Here is a 7,839-nt window from a genome sequence, read left to right on the forward strand (position 1 = left end):
AACTTGATCTATGATTCTTGCATTGGGAGAAGTGCTTGGTTTTGGGTTCATATCGTGCGGTGACCTCACCCAGTGACAGAAGGGGTAGCGAGGCACGCATCGTGTTGTTTCCATCAAGGGTAAAAAGATGGAGTTTATATCTATTGCATGAATTTATCCCTCTACATCATGTCATCTTGCTTAAGGCGTTACTCTGTTCGTCATGAACTCAATACAGATAACGGTCGATGTGTGTAGTAATAGTAGTAGATCAGAAAGTATCGATCTACTTGTCTCGGACGTGATGCCTATATGTATGATCATTGCCTTAGATATCATCATGACTTTGCGCGGTTCTATCAATTGCTCGACAGTAATTCGTTCACCCACCGTAATATTTGCTATCTTGAGAGAAGCCTCTAGTGAACACTATGGCCCCCGGGTCTACTTCACATCATATTTTCTGCCTTACACTTTTACTTTGTTGCACTTTCCGCCTTTAGATCTCACCTTGCAATCAATCGTGAAGGGATTGACAACCCCTTTGTAGCGTTGGGTGCAAGTTTGCTGTTTTTGCGCAGGTACATCGGTGCTTCATCTTGATACTCGTACTGGATTGATACCTTGGTTCTCAAACTGAGGGAAATACTTACTGCTACTGTGCTGCATCACCCTTTCCTCTTCAAGGGAAAAATCCAACGCAAGCTCAAGAGATAGCACCCATCATGTCCGTTTCCTGTCCGGCGCGACCCATTTTGAGCGCAAACTTGCGCGGGATTTGGGTCGTGGCGGACACCAAACGAATGCGCGCTCGTCCACGTCGGGGACGCGTGGCAGGCGGCCACCAACCTCCCACCCACCCGCATGAACGCGCACGGGCGGCCGGGCCCGCCTGTCATCCGCCCAGTGGAAGGTCGCGGTCCTTCTTAAATGAGGAAGCCGTGGACCGGTCGTCTACAGTTCCCATCGCCACGCCGCGGCCTCCTCGAAACCCGACAGCCCCCTCACAAAACTCTAGCCTCCTCGTCGAGCTCGCCGGCCGCTGCAGCCATGGGTCTATGGAACTACGGCCGCAAGGGCACCCACGACCGCGAGGCTGGCTCCTCGTCGGGACGCCGCCGCGGCTCCGTCAAGGAGGAGGCCGCATCGCCACCGTGCCAGGCCGCGGCTCCCTTCTCCATCGCTCCCAGGCCCGGCGTCGGCCATCGCGACCGGCAGTACCTCGGCGTTGAGGTCTGTCGACGCTACTGGGAGACGAGGACGCCGGTCCCGTGGAGTGATGTCCACCTCGCCAACGCGTGGCATCTCTCCGTCGACCGCGTCCCCATCCCTTCGGTCCTGACGAGCGGTCGTGCGCGCCGCGAGGAGATCGACCGCCGTCGCCGCCTCCTCCCCGACGACCTTTATTACGACCCGAGGTACGCCACCGACAGTACCCTGTGGGACACATGACTCAGGGACGAGCACGACGTGCGTCGTGCCTCGTACTTCGCGGGGACGGTCGCGGGGCCGCAGCGGGCACGGGAGGCGCGCGGGCATATGTGGGTGTGTGACATCACGCCCACGCCGTTGCCTTCGCCGTCTCCGTCACCACCTCCACCTCCTCGCATGATGGAGGAGGAGGAGGCCAGCCTCATTCAGCGCGTCATGGAGGACTCCATGGCGACGCATGATGAGTGTCAATGGCCGGGCTTGGACCGCGCCATGGCCCTCTCTGCGGCCGACGACGTCGCCATCCCCGAGCCGGTGGAGGAGGAGGAGGTGACCGCGTTCCCGCCGAAGCACGTTGGCACGTCGTAGGGCTGGTCCTGCACCGCGCCGGAGATGGCGTAGGCAGTGGGGGCCGTGAACTGATGCCCCACGCCGCCGCGGTCACCGGAGCGGGAGGCCTCGCCACGGGAGGAGGTGTTGCAGGCCAGCTTCCACCATGCCCCCGCGCACCAGGGACCGCCGGCCCACCTCTGGACGCCGTCGTCCTACGTCGACCTCGTCAGCGACGGCGATGACGACGACCAGTGAAGACGGCGACGACGGGCGGCTTTTTTTATGTTAATTATGTCGAAAACTGGACCTTTATTAATGTTTATCTTATTAATGTTTTAAGCTTTTTTAAACTGAGTATATTTATTTTTAGTTGAGTTTTTCTTTTTTTTAAATTAAATCTGATACAGATAAGGACGAACCCATTACCGTTCGAAACGAACAAAATCCGATCAAACCGGACTTGCGGGCTTGTGCGGTGGAGTTGCCTTATCGGCCCCTTTGGAGTCGCCCCTTTGCCCCGGGTCCGCAAGTCCCCATTTGTGATTCGTCGCTGTAACCACTCGGCGCAGGTTGAGCTCCGTTAATTCCTGCGCCAGCTCCTGGATCTGATGCTGAATAAGCGGGGGAAGCTGCTGCTGCTGCCGCCAAGCTGGTTCTTCACCGGAAAAACGCCAGCTTCGCCGTGCGCGACGGAGCCGGAGGGGGCGGAATCCACTCGGGGTTGACTTTGTTCTCCATCGCCGTAGCCAAGGTATTCGCGTGTTACTTCCTAGCTAATTTCCTTGTCATGTCGAGAGAACTAGTCTCTTCCCAACTAGGAGTATAATTATTTCAGTACAGAGGGAAGTACATTTTGCCGCGTGTTGGAGAGGCCTCAAGACTGAAAACAGCTTGCATCTTCAACCGCGTGAATAGGCAGAGACATACCAACGGACCTGCTTAATTTACCTTTTAGTTCGGAACACAAACACAAATGTCAAAAACATACTACGGTCCAACTAGTATTATACTTACTCCCTCCGTCTCAAAATAACTGTCTTAACTTTGTACTAGCTCTAGTACAAAGTTGTACTAAGCTTGAGACACTTATTTTGGGAGGAGGGAGTATTATATTAGGTCGACAAGGTGGCTAAAAAAAAGAAGCAATGTGGGGTGATCTGAATGACTAGTCTCGATCGGAGCAGATGCCGAAAGGAGATCACGCAAGGTGTGTTGATGTCCTGTCCTTGATGGACAACTTGGATGCATCAGATCTTCCTACTTTTAATTACTCCTTTCATGATTAATTAATCTCACACTGTGTTCGCATAGACTTCTCTCAGCAGAGCTCAAGGTTCACGCCGGCTTGTGGCGTGATTACCTCTCCTCCTGATAAGCTCGTAACTGTATGAACTCTTTGCCATTCTTTTGATTGGATATTCAGGTGGCGAATCTTTCCTCCCGTTGACAACTTCAATTTCTTTTCATGTTATTATGTATAGTGGTCAACCTCACCACAAAATGAAGCCATTGCTCTTGTTTTCTTTATATCATCATTTTTCTTGTTTTAAGGGTGCTCTGCTCATTTCGTTTGCAGTAATTGCAAATGGACCGTGAAGCCGATACAAGACACAATGTCCTGGAGAGGATTCTGCTCGATGAAAGCGCAGAGCCCACAAACCTGCCGTTATCACTTTTGGAGGACATCACAAATAGTTTCTCTCTTGATCACCAAATTGGCAGCGGTGGATTTGCGGTGGTTTATAAGGTACCACACAACTATATCTAATTAATCAGTTCCACGGTCAATCAGCAAAATACCACAGTTGATCTGAAAACTAAGCAAATATATCAGATGTTCAAACCACCACACACACATGAGTTCTTTTTAACAATTTATTTTGTCACCCTAGGGAGTGGTCGGGAAAGGTACGGTTGCAGTGAAGAAGCTGTCAAACACGTATGGTATCCACGAGAATAAATTCCAGGAAGAGATTAAGTGCCTGATAAAGGCCAAGCACAAGAATATTGTACGGTTTCTGGGGTACTGTGCTGACGCGCAAGGTAAAATGAAAGAGTACGAGGGGAATCTTGTCATGGCAGAGGAACGAAACTGGTTGCTCTGTTTTGATTATGTATGCAACGGGAGCCTTGATAAGCACATTACCGGTAGGACGACAACGTCTATTCCCATCTTTATTTACTCTGTTAAAGGTTATTAAATACACCCTTTGTTCCTAAATATAAGTCTTTTTAGAGATTTCACCAGGGGACTACATACAGATGTATATAGACATATTTTATAGTGTAGATTCACTCATTTTGCTTCGTATGTAGTCTCCTGGTGAAATCTCTAAAAAGACTTATATTTAGGAATGGAGTGAGTACAACATGGTGTATACTTATTTTACCTAGCATTCATAGATCAACACGACATTATACCCATGTACCTGAATTAAGTAAGAAACTACAAATCCCTGCCGCTCCTCGTGTGCAGATGCAACTTGTGGACTTAATTGGTGGAATCGCTATCAAATAATAAGGGGGGTGTCTGAGGGTTTAGTTTTTCTCCACAAGAATGGAATTATCCACTTGGACCTGAAACCAGCTAATATATTACTAGACGGTCACATGGTACCCAAAATTGCTGATTTCGGTCTATCAAGATGCCTAGGTCAAGCGCAAACCTGTGCTGTTACGTACTCAGAACATATTTGGAACAAAGTAAGTCAGTCTCTTGAAAGCTCTTCGTTTTGTTAGGCGGGACTTTACATTTATCTGCATATGTGTTGACCGGGCTTTATGAACGTTCTTACAGGGGATATATGGATCCAGAATACATCAGATCAGGCCAAATTGGATTCGTGTCCGACATATATAGCCTTGGCGTTATAATCATGGAGATATTGACAGGAGCGAGGTGTTATCGCAAAGATGAGCATGTAAGAACAGTTTAGGCGTTTGCCCCAAGGTTAACTATAGATGTTGAAATAATTATGTTACGATTTAACATAGCAAAATATCATTCTTTTTTTTTTAAGTTTTCGTTGTATACATATTTTATAGAAACAATCCATTAGAGATGTGGAATTCAAATCATGTTGCTCACATTTACATGCACATACTCTCACTATGAAAAATAAAGGTTATTTATACTTCTAGAAATACCATGTAGCCCCTTAGGTATACCACATAAACAAACTGATCATTTTAAGATACCCCAAGTGAATTGCATGAAAAGAAATCACTGGGGCACTTGGTTTTGTAGATACCCATTTTCTATACTACAGACATAGGCAATACATACACAAATTAAGCTAAAAACATGTGAATGAAAATAATTACGGTCCTTTTCTTTTCGGATTTTGAACATTATTTTTCTCTAATAGTTGTAATGTGGTAACCACATGATATATCATTATAACAAATACTAACTCATCATTGCAACCTTATAGGCAGTTGAAAGATGGATGAATCGATTGGGGGTATCAGAGGGGGCCATGCAATTAGAACAAGTGAGAGTATGCAGTGAGATAGCAATAGAGTGCATGGACTTGGACCCAGAGAAGAGACCAGATGCATGCCATATAATTAATAGACTTGATAAAATTGAGGGTGCTGACAAATCAGACCAAACTGGCATCAACAATTCGTTCACTGAGCTGCAGGTAAATTTGCCAAGGGAACAATTTGAAGAAAGAGTTGGAAACCCTGCAGCTAAGAGCCTCCAAGCGGATGTCGAGGAACACACTGAAATATTGGAAGATGCCGCAAAAACAATTGCGATGCCTCATTTTCAAGAAGGCCAAGAGAAATTAGGCCAGTTATCATTATGGGGTGGGCAAGATATGATGGAAAAGCTCAACCGCCATGAAACAAGCAATTCTAGCTCTACATCTACTGTGTTCTACGGGTTTAGCATTTTGAACATGTACAACAAGACAGCATACAAGATTTTCAATAGGAACAACAGCCGTATATCAGAACAATCACATTTTATAAATATCTTCAGAACGGAGGAGCTCAGGCCAATAATAACGAGTAGTAATCTCATCAGAGAAGTTAACTCCGCTAAAGTTTACAAAGGCGTTGTTGATGATGCACTGGTTGCAGTAAAGCAAATGTTTAATGCTGATGAAAAACAATTAAAAAATGAAGTCATCATCCAGTCTCAAATCATCCACAAGAACATTGCCTGCCTCATAGGTTGTTGCTTTGAAATGGATAACCCCATTCTGGTTTACGAGAACCTCCCCAGAGGAACCCTTCATGACATACTTCACAGCGGCAGCAAGGTGCCTCTCAACTTGGATGTGCGTCTAAATATTGTTGCAGAATCAGCACAAGGTCTAGCTTATTTACATTCGCAAGCTCGTACCAAAATCCTGCATGGTGATGTCAAATCGGCAAATATACTCTTCGATCATAACTTTGTGCCAAAGGTCGCAGTCTTTGACCTGTCGAGGTTGATTGCGAGAGATACTGAACACACTTCCTTCGTCGTCGGTGACATGACCTATATTGATCCAGTATACATGCAAACAGGTCTACTGACAGAGAAAAGTGATGCCTACAGTTTAGGAGTCGTGATCTTGGAGCTCATTAGCAGGAAGCCCACCTATATTGATGGTGTTTGGTTAGTGCAGAGTTTCGTTGAATTTCACAGAGAAGGGAAGAAAGCAACCAAGCTCTTTGACAAGGAAATTGCAGTAACAGCGGGAGATTTGGAAATTCTTGACTGTTTGGCAGAGATTGCTGTGGACTGTGTTAACCTTGATGTAGATCAAAGGCCCACGATGACAGAAGTTGCAGAACGCCTTCTCATACTGAACCATTCTCGTAGGTTACATGCACGACATATAAATGCTGATGAGGAAACTGACATTAGCAGTTCATTTGTTGAGCAACAGAAAGTAGGTCACTTACCACGGGAAGTGCAAGATATGAAGCGTCGTGGCGGAGGCAATTCTAGCTCTGTCTCTACAGGGTTCTTCAAGTTGAACAATTTGGACATTTTCAATTGGAAGGCGCGGAGAAATTTCAACAGGAACACCAGGCATACATTAGAGAAGTCACATTTTATAAAGATTTTCAGGAGGGAGGAGATCATGCCGACACTAAGTAGTAGCAATCTCATTGGAAAGGGTAGCTTCAGTGTAGCTCACATGGTGATTGTTGATAATACACTGGTCAGAGTAAAGAAACCGCTTAATGGTAGTGACTTGGAGAATGAACAAATTGAGAATGAAGTCCTCATCCAGTGTCAAGTCATCCACAAAAACATAGTTAGGCTCATAGGTTGTTGCCTAGAAAGGAAACCTTGCTTGGGAGTGTACGAGTTCCTCCCTGGAGGAAGCCTTGATGACATTCTTCACGGTGGCAGCAAGGTGCCTCTCAACTTGGATGTGCGTCTAAATATCGTTGTAGAATCCGCACAAGGTCTAGCATATATGCATTCACGAACTCGTATCAAAATCCTGCATGGTGATGTCAAACCAGCAAATATACTTTTGGATGATAATTTTATACCAAAGATCTCAGACTTTGGCATATCAAGGTTGATGACAGAAGATAAGGAACACACTGGCTGTGTCATTGGTGACTTGAATTATATGGATCCATTGTACCTACAAGCTGGCCTGGTATCCTTGAAAAGTGATGTCTACAGTTTTGGAGTTGTGATCTTGGAGGTCATCAGCAGGAAGAAGCCCAGTCATTCTGATAATCACAGCCTAGTGAGGAGTTTCCTTGAAGCTCACAAAGAAGGGAAGAAAGCAACCGAGCTGTTTGACAAAGATATTGCAGTAACAACAGGAGATTTGGAAATTCTAAACTGTCTTGCAGAGATTGCTGTTGAATGTATTAGCCTTGATGTGGATCAAAGGCCCACGATGACGGATGTTGCGGAGCGCCTTCTCATACTGAATCGATCTCGTCTGCCGCAAGCTGTTTAGCTATATATTAGTTGATTTATTTCGTTTGAATCGATCGCGTACATATTGTGGTGCGAACAGCATTCATGCCTTGGAATAAGGTTGGCAGCTATCAGCGTTTGATTTATTTCGCTGTTGTATAGAACCATGATGTATGATGCAAATCTGTTTCTTGCTTTGTCCA

The 7,839-nt window shown here is 46.1% G+C and overlaps 1 pseudogene; it reads left to right on the forward strand.

Annotated features, from left to right (window-relative positions):
* Positions 1-2,211: 2,211 nt before the first annotated feature.
* Positions 2,212-7,839, forward strand: LOC123395101 (annotated as a pseudogene).

Source organism: Hordeum vulgare, chromosome 5H, assembly GCF_904849725.1.
Source record: "Hordeum vulgare subsp. vulgare chromosome 5H, MorexV3_pseudomolecules_assembly, whole genome shotgun sequence".
NCBI classification, from domain to species: Eukaryota; Viridiplantae; Streptophyta; class Magnoliopsida; order Poales; family Poaceae; genus Hordeum; species Hordeum vulgare.